This window comes from Carcharhinus amblyrhynchos, unplaced genomic scaffold (genome assembly GCF_965287045.1).
Source record: "Carcharhinus amblyrhynchos unplaced genomic scaffold, sCarAmb.v2.hapA chromosome_1263, whole genome shotgun sequence".
NCBI classification, from domain to species: domain Eukaryota; kingdom Metazoa; phylum Chordata; class Chondrichthyes; order Carcharhiniformes; family Carcharhinidae; genus Carcharhinus; species Carcharhinus amblyrhynchos.
Genome location: NW_027651003.1, coordinates 5,013 through 25,577, shown reverse-complemented (window position 1 = coordinate 25,577; position 20,565 = coordinate 5,013). Strand labels below are relative to the sequence as shown.

Sequence of the window (20,565 nt, the reverse complement as noted above, 5' to 3'; positions counted from 1 at the left end):
CCTTCTTTCTGGGTTCGATATACTCCCTGAAGATTCGCTCCTCCGACAGTGCAACATTCCCTCAGCCTAGTGTGTGTGCGAGACTCTCTGTCAAGACTGAGCCATGGCTAATGGACAGCTCAGTGACCCCCTTCCTCCCGGGGGTCCTTACTGGGTGACGGTTGCCGTGTTTGGCTGAATTGCGGCAGGTTGTCCCAAACAGCTACTGACAAAAATGGCCAGCTCCGTTCCCTACCTCATCACGCTGTACGTGTCCACCAGGGCGATGAAGTTTGCCGGGTATGCCATGGCGTAGGAGGTGAAGGCTGCCAACTCGGAGGAGTTGATTTGATCCCGAGACACTTGCAGGAGATGGCAGACTCGACCCAGCCAAGTCTCACACAGAGAGACAAAATCCACCGTCGCCTGTCCCTCAGATGCAGTGTTCAGAGTCTGGGAGGTGTGGAGGAGGGAAAAAAAAGGCCGTGAGTTTGGGAAATTGGTCCGCTGTTCAGACACTACAGAGATTTAAAAACCCCTAATCATAGAATCCCTACAGTGCAGAAGGAGGCCATTCGGCCCATTGAGTCTATCCCCATAACCCCATGTATTTACCCCACTAATCCCCTTGACACTAAGGGGCAATTTATTACGGCCAATGCAGCTAACCAGCACATCTTTTATACTGGGGGAGGAAACCAGACCATCTAGAGGAAACCCACACAGACATGGGGAGAATGTGCAGACTCCGCATAGTGACCCAAGCTGGGAATCCAAACCCGGGTCCAAATTCAACCCATCCATTTGAACATCCATGTTCAAATGGATGGAACAATTAAGTTATGAAGGGAGGTTGGATAGTCTTGGGTTGTTTTCTCTAGAGCAGACAAGACTGAGGGGCGACCTGATTGAGGTGTACAAGATTAGCAGTGCTAACCACTGTGCCACCGTGCTGTCCCTATGGCAGGGTGGACATGTTTCCCGGTGGAAGTGCATTGCCCACTGCCATACAGGACAGGAAAGTTGTATCCAGAGGAGGCGTGAATGACCAAAAGCTAAGCTTGAATCTTGCTGAAAAAAGAGACATGTTGTTGAAGCTTTTCACCTTGCACTCACCAGGGCAAACACAACAGTACAAAATTTCAAACAATCGCAACAATTTATACTATTGGGAAAAAAAGGTGATGATTGGTTGACTCGGATTGACCAGGCTGTTGCCATGGAGAAAGCAATGGGGAACCACATGTTTTCCAAGCTCCCTTGGTAATTCAAAAAGGCACAAGGCTTGAGCATATTCCTTTTGTTTGCAGAGGATGTGTTCCAGTGCGTGAACGTATCTCACTTCTAGCAAATTACACTATGGGCTTGACTGATTATCTTAAATGGGTAGCTGTTATCGCACTCAAGAATGCTCAATAAGTGCTGCCCAGTTGTGGAATCACATCCAACAGTAGGCATTTTGTTCTGGGTTTTGCAAGCATGGGATGGATGAGCATAGTTTTCATTGCGTATGTAAATAAATAAGGAACCTAAGAGTTAAATGGAGTGAGCTTGTATTCCCTCTAATACAAAAGGTTAAGGAAGAATTTGATTCAGATTTTCAGGAATTGAGAGAGAGAGATGGAAACCTTTTCCGCTGGTTGGGAAATCTAGAACTGGAGATAGGGTCTTAAAATCAGAAACAGAATTAGTCTTCTTGCAAAGGTTGGTAAAAAGTGTGGAACCATCTCCCAAAATGAGTGGATGGTGAATAATTTGAGTAGAATGAAGAATTTTAAATCTAAGATTGATTTTTTGTCAGCTAAAGACTATTGATGGAATTATATAAAACTTTGGTGAGGCTACAGCGGAATATTGTGATCACCACATTATCAGAAAAATGTGATTGCACTGGAGGGGGTGCAGAGGAGATTCTCCAGGATGCTGCCTGGGATGGAACATTGGAGTTATGAAGAGAGGTTGGGTAGACTTGGGTTGTTTTCTCTGGAGCAGAGAAGGCTGAGGGGTGACCTGATGGAGGTGTACAAGATTATGAGGGGCATGGACAGAGTGGATAAGGAGCAGCTGTTCCCCTTGGTTGAAGGGTCAGTCACGAGGGGACGTAGGTTCATGGGGAGGGGCAGGAGATTTAGGGGGGATGTGAGGAAAAGCTTTTTAACCCAGAGGGTGACGATGGCCAGGACTCGATGGGCTGAAGGGCCCTAAAAATGACACATAATCTCCGCGACTGGCCAGCGTGATTCCTGGGATGCATAAATGGGCATTATTAGATGGGAGAATCACACTTGGCAGACGCTGCCAGTGGAAACACTCAGGCTTTCCCGCTGGCGTGGGCACTTGGTGCCGGTTTGGGTGATCACAGCCATAGTCTCAGGATAAGGGTTCAGTCATCCCATCAATCATTTGTGTAAAATGGCTGTATAATCTGGGTACTAACATTCCCCATCCGGGTGCTCCTGTAATGGGGTGTGGGCACCTCTGGCATTTGTTGCCCATACCTAATTGCCCCTTGAACTGGGTGGTTTTCTACCTCATTTCTGGGGGCAGTTGAGAGTCAACCAGCTGTAACTGTGGAGTCACATGTAGGCCAGACCGGGTAGGGATGGCAGATTTCCTTCCCTAAGGGACTGGGAGGTAACAAAAACCTGGATGAGGGCTTCAGCAGTGGATAAGCTGAGACAGGTGCAGAGACAAATGTGTCATGGTGGCACAGTGGTTAGCACTGCTGCCCCACAGGGACCCGGGTTCAATTCCAGCCTAGGGTGACTGTGCGGAGTCTGCACATTCTTTCCGTGTCTGCGTGGGTTTCCTCCGGGTGCTCCGGTTTCCTCCCACACTCCAAAGATGGGTTGGCCATGCTAAATTACCCATTCGTGTCCCAAGATGTAAAGGTTAGAATAATTAGCCATGCGAAATGTATCAGCTCTTAGGAGAGGGCCTGGGTAAGTTAATCTGTCAGAAAGTTGGTGCAGACTTGATGGGCCGAATGGTCTCTTCTGCACTACAGGGATTCTGTGAATTACATGGAGGTGAAACAAGGTGGTCTTGGTGATGAGAGAGGCTACTGCACTTAAAGCTCATCTCAATTAAACTGACCATGAAGATGTCAGACTTGGGTTTTATTTAGGGAAGGGAATTTGTCATCTTTACCCAGACTGGGCTTCTACGTGACTCCAGTCCCTCACCAACAGGGTTGACCCTCTCAAAGCCAAGATGGCCAAGAAAGACTCTCAGTTACCGCAGAAAGGGAGGATGGACATGTTAAAGCCAGCCCAGCCAGCAATACCAATACAATAAGGATTGATACTAAAAAGGCTACAGGTGGGATTTTACGACCTCGCTCATTCTGAAACCCATTCTAAAATCCCACCTGAGGTCAACAACCTTCCCACTGTCCGCCCCTCTCCCGCTCAGATTCCCGTGGCGGGCGGGGAGATAAAATTCCAGCCACAATGTATTTTTATTTGATGTTTTTGTATGTTTTTATTGTCCTGTGTGACCCGCCATCTGTTCAGCCTCAGGGTTGAAGGGACAAAGCACTTACCCGAACCTTGATGTCTGACATTGATGTGAAGGACGTGATGTAAGAATGTGCCATGGATCCAAACAATGGAATTCCATAGAGTTTTCCAGCGAGGACATTACTTGTCCCATCAAATCCTGGAGGCAAAACAGGTACAAAATAAACCATAAACACATTCCCAAAAGCGGTTTCCCAATTTTTCATTTAATTTTAGGTAGGATTCTCATTATTATTGGAATTTCTTTATTCTTTTGGGGGAAATAGGCCTTCCTGGATGGGCCAGCATTTATTGCCCTTGAACTGAGTGGCTGGCGAGACCATTTCAGAGGGCAGTTGAGAATGAACCACATTGCTGTGTCTCTGGAGTCACATGTAGGCCAGACCGGGTAAGAACGGCAGATTTCCTTCCTTAAAAGGACATTAGTGAACCAGATGGGTTTTTCTGACACTGGTTTCATGGTCACCAGTAGATTCATAGTTCCAGGTATTTTTATTGAATTCAAATTTCACCATCTGCCGTGGTGGGATTTGAACCCAGGTCCCCAGAGACACTAGCTGAGTTTCTGGATTAATAGTCTGACGATAATACCACTAGACCATTGCTTCCCAGATTTATGTGGGTAATAGGGTTTTAGGTTGTGACTGGGGATTAGATTGGGAATTATGTAGAGATGGACTGTGGCTCTGGAGTCACATGTAGGCCAGACCGGGTAAGGACGGCAGATTTCCTTCCCGAAAGGACATGAGTGAACCAGATAGGTTTTTAATGATAATCTGGTAGATTTATGGTTATTATTAAGGAGACCGGTTTTATATTCCGGATTGATTTGAATTTAAATTCGCTCCAACTGCTTTACTGGGATTTGAATTCATGTCTTGAACGCGTTAGTTGAGGATTCTGGATTGCTCATTCAATAATATTACATACTATCGGCAGCTATCTAAGTCTCGGAATTCCCTCCCTAAATCTCTCTGGCCTCCCTGTCCATCTTTAAAATCCCAGGTCTTTGAGGTAACCTTGGCAACCTCTGACAATCTTTCCGTTTTCAGTCTGTTGTCTGTTTTCTCCCACCATGGCCCCTCTCTGAAGGAAGTTTCCCTGATGTTAAAAGTGTTTGCTCAATGAACCTTGCAAAGCTTTCCCTAGGATTGGGATTGAAATTGGGATTCGGGATTGGAATTTTGTTTGAGGTTGGGATTTGGGATCTATTTGGGATTATGATTGGTGTTTGGAATTTAGGATTGGAATTTGGAGTCACATGTAGGCTAGACCAGATAAGGAAGGCAGATTTCCTTCCCTAAAGGACATTAGTGAACCAGATGGGTTTTTAATGACAATCTGGTAGGTTGGGGTTGGGATTTAGGATCTATTTAGGACTAGGCTTGGTGTTTGGAATTTAGGATTGGAATTTTGTTTGGGATTAAGATTAGGATTTCAGTTTGGGAATGGGTTTGGAGTCTGCGCTAATAGGCAATGATAAATAATTCACACATTATCACCCAGACTCTGTCACTCACAAAATTCCCTTAAAAACACAGGCAATCCCTACCCCCACTACCCCCCTCTCCAATATTTCAGTCCGATAAATCCCCCTCTGATAATTAGAGACCTTGCATCAATTTTACTTTGTGTGAATTATTCCTTTGACGACTGGATTCTTGCCGCATCCAGTAAGGAGAATGAGGATTCTGCCCCCATCTACCTCACCTCCGATGTACGAGTACTTTGAGGCTGAGACGCCTCCATCCGGACCCTGTGCCCTCCTCAGGCCGAACTCCAGGAGACGTTTCCCCGGACCAGCGGCGAGTCTGAATCTGGCAGCGTTTGTGGCCACAAGGCTACGGAGACAAGGGTGATGAACAATTAGTAAGCGTCTGCTCCAGAAACTCAGCAATTATCAACCCTCTCCCTCAGGAAACTCAGCAATTATCGACCCTCTCCCCCAGGAAACTCAGCAATTATCGACCCTCTCCCTCAGGAAACTCAGCAATTATCGACCCTCTCCCTCAGGAAACTCAGCAATTATCGACCCTCTCCCTCAGGAAACTCAGCAATTATCGACCCTCTCCCTCAGGAAACTCAGCAATTATCGACCCTCTCCCCGAGGAAACTCAGCAATTATCGACCCCCTCCCCCAGGAAACTCAGCAATTATCGACCCTGTCCCCCAGGAAACTCAGCAATTATCGACCCCCTCCCTCAGGAAACTCAGCAATTATCGACCCTCTCCCCCAGGAAACTCAGCAATTATCGACCCTCTCCCTCAGGAAACTCAGCAATTATCGACCCTCTCCCCCAGGAAACTCAGCAATTATCGACCCTCTCCCTCAGGAAACTCAGCAATTATCGACCCTCTCCCTCAGGAAACTCAGCAATTATCGACCCTCTCCCTCAGGAAACTCAGCAATTATCGACCCTCTCCCTCAGGAAACTCAGCAATTATCGACCCTCTCCCTCAGGAAACTCAGCAATTATCGACCCCCTCCCTCAGAAACTCAGCAATTATCGACCCTCTCCCCCAGGAAACTCAGCAATTATCGACCCTCTCCCTCAGGAAACTCAGCAATTATCGACCCTCTCCCTCAGGAAACTCAGCAATTATCGACCCTCTCCCTCAGGAAACTCAGCAATTATCGACCCCCTCCCTCAGGAAACTCAGCAATTATCGACCCTCTCCCTCAGGAAACTCAGCAATTATCGACCCTCTCCCTCAGGAAACTCAGCAATTATCAACCCTCTCCCTCAGGAAACTCAGCAATTATCGACCCTCTCCCTCAGGAAACTCAGCAATTATCGACCCTCTCCCTCAGGAAACTCAGCAATTATCGACCCTCTCCCCCAGGAAACTCAGCAATTATCAACCCTCTCCCTCAGGAAACTCAGCAATTATCGACCCTCTCCCTCAGGAAACTCAGCAATTATCGACCCTCTCCCTCAGGAAACTCAGCAATTATCGACCCTCTCCCCCAGGAAACTCAGCAATTATCGACCCTCTCCCTCAGGAAACTCAGCAATTATCGACCCTCTCCCTCAGGAAACTCAGCAATTATCGACCCTCTCCCTCAGGAAACTCAGCAATTATCGACCCTCTCCCCCAGGAAACTCAGCAATTATCGACCCTCTCCCTCAGGAAACTCAGCAATTATCGACCCTCTCCCCCAGGAAACTCAGCAATTATCAACCCTCTCCCTCAGGAAACTCAGCAATTATCGACCCTCTCCCTCAGGAAACTCAGCAATTATCGACCCTCTCCCCCAGGAAACTCAGCAATTATCAACCCCCTCCCTCAGGAAACTCAGCAATTATCGATCCTCTCCCCCAGGAAACTCAGCAATTATCGACCCTCTCCCTCAGGAAACTCAGCAATTATCGACCCTCTCCCCCAGGAAACACAGCAATTATCAACCCCCTCCCTCAGGAAACTCAGCAATGATCGACCCTCTCCCTCAGGAAACTCAGCAATTATCGACCCTCTCCCTCAGGAAACTCAGCAATTATCGACCCTCTCCCTCAGGAAACTCAGCAATTATCGACCCTCTCCCCCAGGAAACTCAGCAATTATCGACCCTCTCCCCCAGGAAACTCAGCAATTATCAACCCCCTCCCTCAGGAAACTCAGCAATTATCGACCCTCTCCCTCAGGAAACTCAGCAATTATCGACCCTCTCCCCCAGGAAACTCAGCAATTATCGACCCTCTCCCTCAGAAACTCAGCAATTATCGACCCTCTCCCTCAGGAAACTCAGCAATTATCAACCCCCTCCCTCAAGAAACTCAGCAATTATCGACCCTCTCCCCGAGGAAACTCAGCAATTATCAACCCCCTCCCTCAGGAAACTCAGCAATTATCGACCCTCTCCCCCAGGAAACTCAGCAATTATCAACCCCCTCCCTCAGGAAACTCAGCAATTATCGACCCTCTCCCCCAGGAAACTCAGCAATTATCAACCCCCTCCCCCAGGAAACTCAGCAATTATCGACCCTCTCCCTCAGGAAACTCAGCAATTATCGACCCTCTCCCCCAGGAAACTCAGCAATTATCGACCCCCTCCCTCAGGAAACTCAGCAATTATCGACCCTCTCCCTCAGGAAACTCAGCAATTATCGACCCTCTCCCCCAGGAAACTCAGCAATTATCGACCCTCTCCCTCAGGAAACTCAGCAATTATCGACCCTCTCCCTCAGGAAACTCAGCAATTATCGACCCTCTCCCTCAGGAAACTCAGCAATTATCGACCCTCTCCCCCAGGAAACTCAGCAATTATCGACCCTCTCCCCCAGGAAACTCAGCAATTATCGAGCCTCTCCCCCAGGAAACTCAGCAATTATCAACCCCCTCCCTCAGGAAACTCAGCAATTATCGACCCTCTCCCCCAGGAAACTCAGCAATTATCGACCCTCTCCCCCAGGAAACTCAGCAATTATCAACCCCCTCCCTCAGGAAACTCAGCAATTATCGACACTCTCCCTCAGGAAACTCAGCAATTATCGACCCTCTCCCCCAGGAAACTCAGCAATTATCAACCCCCTCCCTCAGGAAACTCAGCAATTATCGACCCTCTCCCCCAGGAAACTCAGCAATTATCGACCCTCTCCCCCAGGAAACTCAGCAATTATCGACCCTCTCCCTCAGGAAACTCAGCAATTATCGACCCTCTCCCCTCACGAAACTCAGCAATTATCGACCCTCTCCCTCAGGAAACTCAGCAATTATCGACCCTCTCCCCTCACGAAACTCAGCAATTATCGACCCTCTCCCCCAGGAAACTCAGCAATTATCGACCCTCTCCCCCAGGAAACTCAGCAATTATCAACCCTCTCCCTCAGGAAACTCAGCAATTATCGACCCCCTCCCTCAGGAAACTCAGCAATTATCGACCCTCTCCCTCAGGAAACTCAGCAATTATCGACCCTCTCCCTCAGGAAACTCAGCAATTATCGACCCTCTCCCTCAGGAAACTCAGCAATTATCGACCCTCTCCCTCAGGAAACTCAGCAATTATCGACCCTCTCCCCTCACGAAACTCAGCAATTATCGACCCTCTCCCCCAGGAAACTCAGCAATTATCAACCCCCTCCCTCAGGAAACTCAGCAATTATCGACCCTCTCCCCCAGGAAACTCAGCAATTATCAACCCTCTCCCCTCAGAAACTCAGCAATTATCGACCCTCTCCCCCAGGAAACTCAGCAATTATCGACCCTCTCCCCTCAGGAAACTCAGCAATTATCGACCCTCTCCCTCAGGAAACTCAGCAATTATCGACCCTCTCCCCCAGGAAACTCAGCAATTATCGACCCTCTCCCCCAGGAAACTCAGCAATTATCGACCCTCTCCCCTCAGGAAACTCAGCAATTATCGACCCTCTCCCCTCAGGAAACTCAGCAATTATCGACCCTCTCCCTCAGGAAACTCAGCAATTATCGACCCTCTCCCTCAGGAAACTCAGCAATTATCGACCCTCTCCCCCAGGAAACTCAGCAATTATCGACCCTCTCCCTCAGGAAACTCAGCAATTATCGACCCTCTCCCTCAGGAAACTCAGCAATTATCGACCCTCTCCCCCAGGAAACTCAGCAATTATCAACCCTCTCCCCCAGGAAACTCAGCAATTATCGACCCTCTCCCCCAGGAAACTCAGCAATTATCGACCCTCTCCCTCAGGAAACTCAGCAATTATCGACCCTCTCCCTCAGGAAACTCAGCAATTATCGACCCTCTCCCCCAGGAAACTCAGCAATTATCAACCCTCTCCCCCAGGAAACTCAGCAATTATCGACCCTCTCCCCCAGGAAACTCAGCAATTATCGACCCTCTCCCTCAGGAAACTCAGCAATTATCGACCCTCTCCCCCAGGAAACTCAGCAATTATCAACCCTCTCCCCCAGGAAACTCAGCAATTATCGACCCTCTCCCCCAGGAAACTCAGCAATTATCGACCCTCTCCCCCAGGAAACTCAGCAATTATCGACCCTCTCCCCCAGGAAACTCAGCAATTATCGACCCTCTCCCTCAGGAAACTCAGCAATTATCGACCCTCTCCCCTCACGAAACTCAGCAATTATCGACCCTCTCCCTCAGGAAACTCAGCAATTATCGACCCTCTCCCCTCACGAAACTCAGCAATTATCGACCCTCTCCCCCAGGAAACTCAGCAATTATCGACCCTCTCCCCCAGGAAACTCAGCAATTATCGACCCTCTCCCTCAGGAAACTCAGCAATTATCGACCCCCTCCCTCAGGAAACTCAGCAATTATCGACCCTCTCCCTCAGGAAACTCAGCAATTATCGACCCTCTCCCTCAGGAAACTCAGCAATTATCGACCCTCTCCCTCAGGAAACTCAGCAATTATCGACCCTCTCCCCTCACGAAACTCAGCAATTATCGACCCTCTCCCCCAGGAAACTCAGCAATTATCAACCCCCTCCCTCAGGAAACTCAGCAATTATCGACCCTCTCCCCCAGGAAACTCAGCAATTATCAACCCCCTCCCTCAGGAAACTCAGCAATTATCGACCCTCTCCCCCAGGAAACTCAGCAATTATCGACCCTCTCCCGCAGGAAACTCAGCAATTATCAACCCCCTCCCTCAGGAAACTCAGCAATTATCGACCCTCTCCCTCAGGAAACTCAGCAATTATCGACCCTCTCCCCCAGGAAACTCAGCAATTATCAACCCCCTCCCTCAGGAAACTCAGCAATTATCGACCCTCTCCCCCAGGAAACTCAGCAATTATCGACCCTCTCCCCCAGGAAACTCAGCAATTATCGACCCTCTCCCTCAGGAAACTCAGCAATTATCGACCCTCTCCCCTCACGAAACTCAGCAATTATCGACCCTCTCCCTCAGGAAACTCAGCAATTATCGACCCTCTCCCCTCACGAAACTCAGCAATTATCGACCCTCTCCCCCAGGAAACTCAGCAATTATCGACCCTCTCCCCCAGGAAACTCAGCAATTATCGACCCTCTCCCTCAGGAAACTCAGCAATTATCGACCCCCTCCCTCAGGAAACTCAGCAATTATCGACCCTCTCCCTCAGGAAACTCAGCAATTATCGACCCTCTCCCTCAGGAAACTCAGCAATTATCGACCCTCTCCCTCAGGAAACTCAGCAATTATCGACCCTCTCCCCTCACGAAACTCAGCAATTATCGACCCTCTCCCCCAGGAAACTCAGCAATTATCAACCCCCTCCCTCAGGAAACTCAGCAATTATCGACCCTCTCCCCCAGGAAACTCAGCAATTATCAACCCCCTCCCTCAGGAAACTCAGCAATTATCAACCCTCTCCCCTCAGAAACTCAGCAATTATCGACCCTCTCCCCCAGGAAACTCAGCAATTATCGACCCTCTCCCCTCAGGAAACTCAGCAATTATCGACCCTCTCCCTCAGGAAACTCAGCAATTATCGACCCTCTCCCCCAGGAAACTCAGCAATTATCGACCCTCTCCCCCAGGAAACTCAGCAATTATCGACCCTCTCCCCTCAGGAAACTCAGCAATTATCGACCCTCTCCCCTCAGGAAACTCAGCAATTATCGACCCTCTCCCTCAGGAAACTCAGCAATTATCGACCCTCTCCCTCAGGAAACTCAGCAATTATCGACCCTCTCCCCCAGGAAACTCAGCAATTATCGACCCTCTCCCTCAGGAAACTCAGCAATTATCGACCCTCTCCCTCAGGAAACTCAGCAATTATCGACCCTCTCCCCCAGGAAACTCAGCAATTATCAACCCTCTCCCCCAGGAAACTCAGCAATTATCGACCCTCTCCCCCAGGAAACTCAGCAATTATCGACCCTCTCCCTCAGGAAACTCAGCAATTATCGACCCTCTCCCTCAGGAAACTCAGCAATTATCGACCCTCTCCCCCAGGAAACTCAGCAATTATCAACCCTCGCCCCCAGGAAACTCAGCAATTATCGACCCTCTCCCCCAGGAAACTCAGCAATTATCGACCCTCTCCCTCAGGAAACTCAGCAATTATCGACCCTCTCCCCCAGGAAACTCAGCAATTATCGACCCTCTCCCCCAGGACACTCAGCAATTATCGACCCTCTCCCTCAGGAAACTCAGCAATTATCGACCCTCTCCCCCAGGAAACTCAGCAATTATCGACCCTCTCCCTCAAGAAACTCAGCAATTATCGACCCTCTCCCCCAGGAAACTCAGCAATTATCGACCCTCTCCCCCAGGAAACTCAGCAATTATCGACCCTCTCCCCCAGGAAACTCAGCAATTATCGACCCTCTCCCCCAGGAAACTCAGCAATTATCGACCCTCTCCCCTCAGGAAACTCAGCAATTATCGACCCCCTCCCTCAGAAACTCAGCAATTATCGACCCTCTCCCTCAGGAAACTCAGCAATTATCGACCCTCTCCCTCAGAAACTCAGCAATTATCGACCCTCTCCCTCAGGAAACTCAGCAATTATCGACCCGCTCCCCCAGGAAACTCAGCAATTATCGACCCTCTCCCTCAGGAAACTCAGCAATTATCGACCCTCTCCCTCAGGAAACTCAGCAATTATCGACCCTCTCCCCCAGGAAACTCAGCAATTATCGACCCTCTCCCTCAGGAAACTCAGCAATTATCGACCCTCTCCCTCAGGAAACTCAGCAATTATCGACCCTCTCCCCCAGGAAACTCAGCAATTATCGACCCTCTCCCTCAGGAAACTCAGCAATTATCGACCCTCTCCCCCAGGAAACTCAGCAATTATCGACCCCCTCCCTCAGAAACTCAGCAATTATCGACCCTCTCCCTCAGGAAACTCAGCAATTATCGACCCCCTCCCTCAGAAACTCAGCAATTATCGACCCTCTCCCCCAGGAAACTCAGCAATTATCGACCCTCTCCCTCAGGAAACTCAGCAATTATCGACCCTCTCCCTCAGGAAACTCAGCAATTATCGACCCTCTCCCCTCAGAAAACTCAGCAATTATCGACCCCCTCCCTCAGGAAACTCAGCAATTATCGACCCTCTCCCTCAGGAAACTCAGCAATTATCGACCCTCTCCCCCAGGAAACTCAGCAATTATCGACCCTCTCCCCCAGGAAACTCAGCAATTATCAACCCTCTCCCCTCAGACACTCAGCAATTATCGACCCTCTCCCCCAGGAAACTCAGCAATTATCGACCCTCTCCCCTCAGGAAACTCAGCAATTATCGACCCTCTCCCTCAGGAAACTCAGCAATTATCGACCCTCTCCCCCAGGAAACTCAGCAATTATCGACCCTCTCCCCCAGGAAACTCAGCAATTATCGACCCTCTCCCCTCAGGAAACCCAGCAATTATCGACCCTCTCCCCTCAGGAAACTCAGCAATTATCGACCCTCTCCCTCAGGAAACTCAGCAATTATCGACCCCCTCCCTCAGGAAACTCAGCAATTATCGACCCTCTCCCCTCAGGAAACTCAGCAATTATCGACCCTCTCCCTCAGGAAACTCAGCAATTATCGACCCTCTCCCCCAGGAAACTCAGCAATTATCGACCCTCTCCCTCAGGAAACTCAGCAATTATCGACCCTCTCCCCTCAGGAAACTCAGCAATTATCGACCCTCTCCCCCAGGAAACTCAGCAATTATCGACCCTCTCCCTCAGGAAACTCAGCAATTATCAACCCTCTCCCTCAGGAAACTCAGCAATTATCGACCCTCTCCCCCAGGAAACTCAGCAATTATCGACCCTCTCCCTCAGGAAACTCAGCAATTATCGACCCTCTCCCCCAGGAAACTCAGCAATTATCGACCCTCTCCCCTCAGGAAACCCAGCAATTATCGACCCTCTCCCCCAGGAAACTCAGCAATTATCGACCCTCTCCCTCAGGAAACTCAGCAATTATCGACCCTCTCCCCCAGGAAACTCAGCAATTATCGACCCTCTCCCTCAGGAAACTCAGCAATTATCGACCCTCTCCCTCAGGAAACTCAGCAATTATTAACCCTCTCCCCTCAGGAAACTCAGCAATTATCGACCCTCTCCCTCAGGAAACTCAGCAATTATCGACCCTCTCCCCGCAGGAAACTCAGCAATTATCGACCCTCTCCCCTCAGGAAACTCAGCAATTATCGACCCTCTCCCTCAGGAAACTCAGCAATTATCGACCCTCTCCCCCAGGAAACTCAGCAATTATCGACCCTCTCCCTCAGAAAACTCAGCAATTATCGACCCTCTCCCCCAGGAAACTCAGCAATTATCGACCCTCTCCCTCAGGAAACTCAGCAATTATCGACCCTCTCCCTCAGGAAACTCAGCAATTATCGACCCTCTCCCTCAGGAAACTCAGCAATTATCGACCCTCTCCCTCAGGAAACTCAGCAATTATCGACCCTCTCCCCTCAGGAAACTCAGCAATTATCGACCCTCTCCCTCAGAAACTCAGCAATTATCGACCCTCTCCCCCAGGAAACTCAGCAATTATCGACCCTCTCCCTCAGGAAACTCAGCAATTATCAACCCTCTCCCCTCAGAAACTCAGCAATTATCGACCCTCTCCCTCAGGAAACTCAGCAATTATCGACCCTCTCCCCTCAGAAACTCAGCAATTATCGACCCTCTCCCCCAGGAAACTCAGCAATTATCGACCCTCTCCCTCAGAAACTCAGCAATTATCGACCCTCTCCCTCAGAAACTCAGCAATTATCGACCCTCTCCCTCAGGAAACTCAGCAATTATCGACCCTCTCCCTCAGGAAACTCAGCAATTATCAACCCTCTCCCTCAGGAAACTCAGCAATTATCGACCCTCTCCCTCAGGAAACTCAGCAATTATCAACCCTCTCCCCCAGGAAACTCAGCAATTATCGACCCTCTCCCTCAGGAAACTCAGCAATTATCGACCCTCTCCCTCAGGAAACTCAGCAATTATCGACCCTCTCCCTCAGGAAACTCAGCAATTATCGACCCTCTCCCTCAGGAAACTCAGCAATTATCAACCCTCTCCCCCAGGAAACTCAGCAATTATCGACCCTCTCCCCCAGGAAACTCAGCAATTATCGACCCTCTCCCTCAGGAAACTCAGCAATTATCGACCCTCTCCCTCAGGAAACTCAGCAATTATCGACCCTCTCCCTCAGGAAACTCAGCAATTATCGACCCTCTCCCTCAGAAACTCAGCAATTATCGACCCTCTCCCTCAGAAACTCAGCAATTATCGACCCTCTCCCTCAGGAAACTCAGCAATTATCAACCCCCTCCCTCAGGAAACTCAGCAATTATCGACCCTCTCCCCCAGGAAACTCAGCAATTATCGACCCTCTCCCTCAGGAAACTCAGCAATTATCGACCCTCTCCCTCAAGAAACTCAGCAATTATCGACCCTCTCCCCCAGGAAACTCAGCAATTATCGACCCTCTCCCCCAGGAAACTCAGCAATTATCGACCCTCTCCCTCAGGAAACTCAGCAATTATCGACCCTCTCCCTCAGGAAACTCAGCAATTATCGACCCTCTCCCTCAGGAAACTCAGCAATTATCGACCCTCTCCCCACAGGAAACTCAGCAATTATCGACCCCCTCCCTCAGGAAACTCAGCAATTATCGACCCTCTCCCTCAGGAAACTCAGCAATTATCGACCCTCTCCCTCAGGAAACTCAGCAATTATCGACCCTCTCCCCCAGGAAACTCAGCAATTATCGACCCTCTCCCTCAGGAAACTCAGCAATTATCGACCCTCTCCCCCAGGAAACTCAGCAATTATCGACCCTCTCCCCCAGGAAACTCAGCAATTATCGACCCTCTCCCTCAGGAAACTCAGCAATTATCGACCCTCTCCCTCAGGAAACTCAGCAATTATCGACCCTCTCCCCACAGGAAACTCAGCAATTATCGACCCCCTCCCTCAGGAAACTCAGCAATTATCGACCCTCTCCCTCAGGAAACTCAGCAATTATCGACCCTCTCCCTCAGGAAACTCAGCAATTATCGACCCTCTCCCCCAGGAAACTCAGCAATTATCGACCCTCTCCCTCAGGAAACTCAGCAATTATCGACCCTCTCCCCCAGGAAACTCAGCAATTATCGACCCTATCCCCCAGGAAACTCAGCAATTATCGACCCTCTCCCTCAGGAAACTCAGCAATTATCGACCCTCTCCCTCAGGAAACTCAGCAATTATCAACCCTCTCCCCCAGGAAACTCAGCAATTATCGACCCTCTCCCTCAGGAAACTCAGCAATTATCAACCCTCTCCCCCAGGAAACTCAGCAATTATCGACCCCCTCCCTCAGAAACTCAGCAATTATCGACCCTCTCCCTCAGGAAACTCAGCAATTATCGACCCTCTCCCCCAGGAAACTCAGCAATTATCGACCCTCTCCCTCAGGAAACTCAGCAATTATCGACCCTCTCCCCCAGGAAACTCAGCAATTATCGACCCCCTCCCTCAGAAACTCAGCAATTATCGACCCTCTCCCCCAGGAAACTCAGCAATTATCGACCCCCTCCCTCAGAAACTCAGCAATTATCGACCCTCTCCCTCAGGAACTCAGCAATTATCGACCCTCTCCCTCAGGAAACTCAGCAATTATCGACCCTCTCCCTCAGGAAACTCAGCAATTATCGACCCTCTCCCTCAGGAAACTCAGCAATTATCGACCCTCTCCCTCAGGAAACTCAGCAATTATCGACCCTCTCCCTCAGGAAACTCAGCAATTATCGACCCTCTCCCTCAGGAAACTCAGCAATTATCGACCCTCTCCCTCAGGAAACTCAGCAATTATCGACCCTCTCCCTCAGGAAACTCAGCGATTATCGACCCTCTCCCTCAGAAACTCAGCAATTATCGACCCTCTCCCCCAGGAAACTCAGCAATTATCGACCCTCTCCCTCAGGAAACTCACGCTGGGGATATTGGTGGCTCGAGTGTTAGAATGTAACCAGTGAGAACTTTGTATTGGATGTAATGTGACCAATGGTAACAAGTTGTAAGGTTCAGCTGACCCAGTAAACTGTGAACCAATTACAGAGTGATGTATTAGTCAGCTGACCAGCTGACTCACTGTAAGTAAGAACCTGTTGGGAATTGTGGGGAGCTTGGATTGGCTCAGGACGAGGCCTCAGATTTGGAGTAATGAACATAGAACATAGAACATTACAGCGCAGAACAGGCCCTTCGGCCCATGATGTTGCGCCGACCAGCTTTTAAAAAAACACTAACCCACTAATCTAAACCAATCCCATTTCGTCCATAAACCTATCTACAGATCTCTTTATTAAATCCTTTATAAGTTGGAGGAAGTTTCTTTATTAAATCCTTTATAAGTTGGAGGAAGTTTTGTTATATTTCTATTGTCTGTATTTGAGGCGTTCCTTCCAAAGAACAAAGAACAACACAGCACGGGAAACAGGCCCTTTGGCCCAACGAGCCCGCGCTGCCATCTTAACAATGTGTTTTTCCTCCTCCACCCTTGACCCATGTCTATGCTTATGGTAACCCCATTGGAAACCAGATTAAGGGGAGAATAATTTAGGGACAATTTGGTACACCAATCAGCCTAACAGCACATCTTTGGGGTGTGGGAGGAAACCGGAGCACCCGGAGGAAACCCACGCAACCACAGGGAGAATGGGCAAACTCCCACAGACACTGGCCCAAATCCATGAGTCTGCACAGCCAGCAGTGATAGTCACTGAGCTGTTGTGGTGCCCATCTGCTGGTCCAGTTTTAAGCACACACAAACAACGCGAAGTACTAGGCCACTCTCGAACCATCCAACAGCAGCCCACACACGACCCCACCAAGCGCTGGTCACTATCTGTCTACAATGTTAAGAAACCTTTGTTCATGTGTGAGATGTTCTGACTGTCACAGACACATCCACCTCAGCCCCTGTGCCGACCCAGACAAGATCAGGGGAGTGAAGTAACACCGGGAATAACATCTGCATCCTTTCATACTGCGAATCAATGGCGCTGGGTTGAACGAGAACCTTTCAGTAACAAGTAAAAGATGAGGATAAATACCTGGGGGCAGACTAGAGGTCAAATATGGAATTTCCCAAGGCTACATTCTGCTGGATCATTCTCCCTGGAAAAACGGAGGCTGAGGGGTGACCTTTATAAAATTATGGGGGCACAGAAAGGGTGGACAGTTGGAAGCTTTCTCCCAGGGTAGAAGGTTAAGAGGTGACTTAATAGAGGCATATAAGATGATCAGAGGATTAGATAGGGTGGAGAGTGTGAACCTTTTCCTCAGATGGAGATGGTTAGCCTGAGGGGACATAGCATTAAATTGAGGTGTGATGGATATAGGACGGATGTCAAAGGTAGGTTCTTTACTCAGAGAGTAGTAAGGGTGTGGAATGCCCTGCCTGCAGCAGTAGTGGACACTCCAATATTAAGGGCATTTAAATTTTCATTGGATAAACATATGGATGATATTGGAATAATGTAGGTTAGATGGGCTTTAGATTGGTTTCACAGATCAGTGCAACATGGAGGGCCAAAGGGCCTGTACTGCGTTGTAATGTTCTATGGTCGGGGCAGAAATGACAATTACAAGGAGGCACAAGTCCAAGATAAGAGGGGAAAAGTTGAGTGGTGATGTGGGGGGGAAGTTTTTTTTACACAGAAGTGGTGGGGCCTGGAATGAGTTGCCAAGTGAGGTGATTCAGGCTGTTACGTTACCCACATTTAAGACTTATCTGGATAGCCACATGAATAGGCGGGGAATACAGGGATACAGGTGGTTGGTCTAGATGGGATAACACGATCGGCGCAGGTTTGGAGGGCCGAAGGGCCTGTTCCTGTGCTGTATTCTTCTTTGTTTTTTGGAATCCAGTCTAACAGTCTACAGCATGGACTGGTCTAATACACTCACACACCGAGGTTGTACTGAGTTTGCTGATGATAACAAGCTGGGTGGGAAGGTAAGCTTCACGGAGGACACAATAAAGACACAGAAAGGTTAAATAAGTGGGCAACAAGGCAGCAGATGGAGTATAATGTGTAGGGAAATGTAAAGTTATTCACTTTGGTAGTACGAATAGAGAAGCAGGATGTTTTTGGAATGTGTGGGACTTTTCATTGTTGATGTTCAAAGAGATTTGGGTGTCTTTGTACAAGGAACACAAAAAATTAGCATGCAGGAAATTAGGAAGGGAAATTAGGAAGGTTGGCTTTTATAACGAGGGAATTGGGGTACAAGTAATCTTACTACATTTGTACAGGGCTTTGGTGAGACCACATCTGCAATAGTGTGTACAGCTTTGGTCTCCACTTTTAAGAGAGGATATATTTGCGTTGAAGGAGGCACAACAAAGGTTCACTAGATTAGTCCCTGCGGTGAGGAGGTTGCCCTATGCGGAGGAGCCGAATGAAGTAGACCAATAGTCACTGGAGTTGAGAATGGAATTGAGAATGAGAGGTGATCGGATTGAAAATTCTGATCAGTTGGAAGCTGAGAGATTGTTCCATTGGTCAGGGAATGTCAAACACGGGGACTCAATCTCAGGATAAGTGGGAGGGCAGATCATTTCAGAGTGAGCTGAGGAGATATTTCTTCACTCAGAGGGTGGTGAATCTTTGGAATTCCCTCTCCCAGAGGGTTGTGGCTCCATTCCTGAATATATTTCAAGCTGTGGGACCGACAGATATTTTGGTCTTTTGGGGAATTGAGGGAAATGAAGAGTAGGCGGGGAAATGGAGTTGAAACCCAAGATCAGCCATGATGGTGTTGAATGGGGGAGGAGGCTCGATGGGCCGAGTGGCCTACTCCTGCTCCTGTTTCTTGAGTTCTGGTTGCCTTTTTTCCAATGTCACCGACAGATCCTCTAAGTGATCTGAGTGCACAACAAAAGGGTGGCACGGTGGCACAATGGTTAGCACTGCTGCCCTCACCGCCAGGGACCTGGGTTCGATTCCAGCTTGGGTCACTGTCTGTGCAGACTCTGCATGTTCTCCCCGTGTCTGCGTGGGTTTCCTCCGCGTGCTCCCATCTCCTCCCACAGTCTGAATGGTGTGCGGGTTAGGTTGATTGGCCAGGCTAAGTTGCCCCTAAGTGTCCGGGGATTAGCAAGGTAAATACATGAGGTTATGGGGATAGTGGCTGGGTGGGGATGCTGGTCAGTGCAGGCTAGATGGCCAAATGGCCTCCTTTTGCACTGGAGAAAATCTATGATTCTAATGAAAAAGAACCTATCAGAACACACAGCCTTCCCAAAGCATCTTACGAAGTGTAATAAACTCCCACAAACAGCCATGTGAGAACGATCAGATAATTTGTCTTCCAGTGATGTTAATTCAGGATGAATATCAAAGTTTATTTATTCATGTCACAAGTAGTCTTACATTAACACCGCAATGAAGTTACTGTGAAAATCCCCTAGTTGCTGGCGCCTGTTCAGATACACTGTGGGAGAATTTAGCACAGTACGTCTTTCAGACTGTGGGAGGAAATCGGAGCACCCGGAGGAAACCCATGCAGAGACGGGGAGAATGTGCAGTCTCCGCACAGACAGTATCCCGAGCCAGGAATCGAACCAGCGTCCCTGGTGCTGTGAGGAAGCAGTGTTAACCACTGAGCCATTAGTGACTGTGCATTCACTGTAGCCATGGGAAAATGTGATCATGTGACTGTCTCCCTGAATTCAGAAAGATCCAATAAAACTACGGAAATGAAACAGCGTTTGGACCGGACTCACTCCCTCACCTGGCATAATTCACCAAAGTGAGCAGCGGGGTTTCCAGAAGCTGAACAATGGCCAGAGGACCCTCAACCTCCAACAGAGCAACCTGGGGGAGAAAGAGTCACACATTAACCCCGTCACACACTGACAGAGTCACACATTAACCCCGTCACACACCGACAGATTCACACATTAACCCCGTCACACACTGACAGATTCACACATTAACCCCGTCACACACTGACAGAGTCACACATTAACCCCGTCACACACCGACGGATTCACACATTAACCCCGTCACACACTGACAGAGTCACACATTAACCCCGTCACACACCGACAGATTCACACATTAACCCCGTCACACACTGACAGAGTCACACATTAACCCCGTCACACACTGACAGATTCACACATTAACCCCGTCA

General features: G+C 49.0%; 1 long non-coding RNA gene across 1 annotated transcript; it reads right to left on the bottom strand.

Moving 5' to 3' along the window:
* Positions 1 to 240: 240 nt before the first annotated feature.
* On the bottom strand, positions 241 to 20,276 carry LOC145340668 (uncharacterized). Its single transcript, XR_013886276.1, has 4 exons — positions 20,161 to 20,276; positions 5,211 to 5,341; positions 3,524 to 3,639; positions 241 to 432 (listed from the first exon to the last, which is right to left on the bottom strand). It is a non-coding gene; the product is annotated as an uncharacterized LOC145340668 (long non-coding RNA).
* Positions 20,277 to 20,565: the final 289 nt, after the last annotated feature.